The following is a 3,968-nucleotide window of genomic DNA, read 5'->3' as shown; positions in this document are numbered from 1 at the left end:
TGTGTCCCAAAATAATATACCTATTCAATTCCTATAAATACCACCCAAACTCACTTCATTTATCATCAATTCATTATCTTCTCTTCTTCTCTTCTCTCCTAACAATTAGAAGTTCTGGTTTGCCTAGAATATCTAATTAAGGGAGTAATTCTAGAAGTTCTGGTTAGACTAGAATATCTAGAAAAGGAAGAAAGAAGTTTTTCATAGGTCGTCTAGAATATCAATTCAATTCATTCTCTTCCTCTCTTCCCTTCTAACAGTTAGAGGTTCTGGTTAGCCTAGAATATCTAATTAAAGAAGTATTTTTTAGAGGTTCTGGTTAGACTAGAATATCTGAAAAAAGGAAGAAAGAAGTCTCGAGTGAAATCTGAATTTCCGAAGCATCTAGAAGATCATCCGCATTAGTCAAAGAGCTCATAATACTGACAAAGGTTCGTCCGCTTTCAGAATATAGAAGTACCATCTTAAAATTCTGAAAGGTTAGTCGTTGTATCCCGAAGGCATTCACCCTAACGTTTGGTACTGTTACGGGGGTGTAAAATGTCTTAAGGAAAGAGAATTTATTCTTGCCTCGACTCCATTAAACACCTATCTCGGTTAGCCCGAAAGAAGGAATATTGATTAATCATTATTCTTTATTAGTTTATCTCTCTATAAGTTAGAGAAAGGAAACTCTGTCCAAATCAAGCCAAGACAGAGAGAAATCGACTTCTCGATTGATAACCAGAGAACAACAATCTTAAGACATTTTACATATATAACAATTATTTCTCTGGTTATAAGATTTTGATCTGGGTTATTTTCTGTGTGTTTCAGAAAAAATGGCAATTCCTCTGAATCAACCGAAAGATCAAAAAATTAATGAGAAAAATGAGTCTCTTGACAATGCATAACCGAAATGCTTTTGTTTTGGTTAATTACCTCTTAATGAGATCGTTAGGGAGGGCTTGTTCTGGGAAAACCCACTGTGTTTTATAGATAACAGCAGACATTTCCATGCAAAATTTCCCTTGAAATTGAGTTTTTTCGAGTCCACCATCTGCATTATTGAGAATCTGACGACCTATGGCGTTTAAATTCATTGTATCTCGATAATGAGGTTGTAGAAGCTTGAAAATCGGGTGAATAACACTCAATTGTCTATTAGTAGCAATGATGATTGGCTCCATTGCTGCATGGGTGTTCAACCTAAATCACAGAAAACAGTTAGTATTTGACACTCGGTTAAGAGCATTGAGCAGAGCATTTTTTATCTGACTCTCGTGTGTCTGACTCGTCTGAATAGATGAAACATGTTGGTTTTGAATCAGACATAAAATATTCCAAAAATGACTATTATGCTCCTCACACTCGGTTAAGACCCAGATTCAAATTCAGATAAGTCATACTCGTGCAAGTCAAATTCAGATAATAAAAACGCGCACAGCCTTAAGTCTAAATGCACCGTAGTTACAGAACAGTACCAATGACTGATAAGTTGATGAACACCAGAGTCGTTCACGGCAACGTAAGCTTTAGCAAGCTGCCATATCGAGCCTTCAATTTCGAGTTCTTGTTCTTCTTTGGGTGGTGTATAGACCTTATTGACTGCACCATATTTCTCGCCATCCGGGTGCACCAAACTCAACTCAATAGCTAAAGGCTTCAAGGTCCCATCATTTTGCAATAAAAGGACTGTTCTTGTAGCATATGTTTTTGTAGATGTTGTATTTATTCGGTTCAAGAACGGAACTAATGTGTCATGATGGTCTAATATAAATAGTTTATTGGTGTTCAAAGCCTGCAAAAATAAACTTCAAATTTTCAGCTTTTACCCCATTTGAGTAGCTCAGTAAGTGGGTGCAAGCGAAAGTCTACTAGTAGTAGTACCTCTTCTACTGTTAGGCCATTTAGGTTCTTCTGAATATGTTCTTTTGTTATCGAACTCGTATGATCTATTGATCTCCATATTGTTCAGGATCAAGCTTGCTAACTGGTGGAAACTCCTGCGAATTATTGAGATAAAAACAAGAAAACCATTTCAATATTTCAATCTTGAAATCAAATGGGTTCTATACTTCTATTAGCATTTTAAGTTAAGTTTATGTAGTATATACTTGGAGAAGGCGGATAACGACGGGGTTAAGCCCTGCAAGCATTTCTCGACCGAATTCTTCATCAGAACGCCAACCGAACTCATTTTCTGAAGATAGATCAATACAAAGAATATATTATACAGCATAAGTTGATTTGGATTCAAATAAACGTCGAAGTACCTTTGATGACATGAGGTAGGGGAAATTGTAAGACTTTTTCATTGGTACGAAAAACTTCTCTTAGACTCCGCAATGGAATGGCGTCTCGAATTTTATGCAATATCTTTCCGGGAGAAAGATTAATTCCTCCTTTGTAGAGGTTTAGAATGTCTTCGAAGGTGTCGAATTCATTAGGTGTTCTATCACATATTCCTTTCATTCCAGAGAGGAAGAGTTGAGCTATAGACTTTATAGAGTTTGCTATAAAATCTGATTTCTTCAAGTGGTTAAATTTTTCATCTCTTGGAACATAACTGTCTAAATTCAAAAAGAAAAATCTGCTCTCACAAGAAGGATCTGTTCATACCAAAAAATACTAGTTAAAACCCGAAAACAATATATATATATATATATATATATATATAAGAGACCCGTTTTTGTTGGTTTTCGGCCCGTTCTTCCTCTCCGTGGGTAAGGTAATTCGGTTGAGTTTCCTAGAGTCGGGCGAGCGAAGTTCGGCCCTTTGTCTGGATCTCCTAAATCATTGTATAATGCATAGTCATAGACTCTGTCCCACTCCTTGAGCTCTCCTTTTCCATCTCCTCTGAGGTTTTTAAGCTCATCTTCTCTGTATTTTCGAAGAGGTATTGGTGTTTGAAATGTTGTGTAACTCAGCAAAAACATACATGAATTTCAATCTTAGTTGCTCAAATTTGAATTTCAATAACATTAAAACGAAAATACGACATTTGTAATGAATTCTTTGTTGAAATCGTAGATGTTTACCTTGTTAGTGAAGAAAACACGATTATAGTTGTAACGATAGGCAGGATAGACCCAAGAATCGCAAATAAACTGAACGGGACCGAATCCTGGGACGTCATAAAGAGTGAGTGTCTTGAGGAAAAACTCGTTGTGGTGATGGTTCTTTATTAAAAATGCCCCGGGGAACCCAAACGATTCATCCCACTCGAACGTTACCCCAAACTCGGACGACTCAGCTTTTGCTGATGATATATTCTTGATCCATTCCTCTAAGTAGGCTTCTTTCCCCAATTTTCCTCTCATTTCATTATCTACATCGTTCAAAGTGCAAAATTTTATTAGAAAGTCGTTCAGATCAGACGAGTTACATAATTTTGCTCCGACTATTGGTTTCAGATCAGAAGAGTATCGAAAATAGTCACACATTTGGCTAATCTTGTATAGTGAAGAGAAATAGGCTGACAGAAAGCCCCATCTCTGCTGGCTACTCTAGTCCAAGGTGGTAAAGAGGACAGGAGGGAGAAATAAGACAAATTAATAAAAAAATAAAAAAGTAGACAGAGGAAAATGGGACAGTGTCTGGCCAGAATATGTGGTGGGATAGGATTCAAAGGCAGAAAGTGTTGTACTTTCTCTCTTTAAGTCATGCCTGTCCTTGTACGATAAACTATCACTCTTGATGGTGAAACTACAAAGTGAAAAATAGTCATAAGAGAAACAGAAACATTATTTTCAGTTTGAAAGAGGGAGAGAGAGACCGGGGTCGCCGTAATCGGCACTGATAAGCTGCAAAGAGACACGTTTGCCGAAGACCTCAAAAAGACGATCAATGACAGAAGCACCAAGATCAGTATACTCCATAGCATTCTTCTTCATTAGCTCTACTTTCCCTTTTATGTTTATTATCTTTGTTTCACTTAATAAGTGTTCATCTTTCTCATCGTTCAATCCGAAACACTTATCAAACAT

General features: G+C 36.8%; 1 pseudogene; it reads right to left on the bottom strand.

Annotated features, from left to right (window-relative positions):
• Positions 1 to 917: 917 nt before the first annotated feature.
• Positions 918 to 3,968, bottom strand: LOC147546408 (putative linoleate 9S-lipoxygenase 5; annotated as a pseudogene).

This window comes from Eschscholzia californica, unplaced genomic scaffold, assembly GCF_041429995.1.
Source record: "Eschscholzia californica isolate CP2 unplaced genomic scaffold, dmEscCali1.0.p SCAF_4, whole genome shotgun sequence".
Taxonomy (NCBI): Eukaryota; Viridiplantae; Streptophyta; class Magnoliopsida; order Ranunculales; family Papaveraceae; genus Eschscholzia; species Eschscholzia californica.
This window is presented reverse-complemented; position numbering and strand designations above follow the sequence as displayed.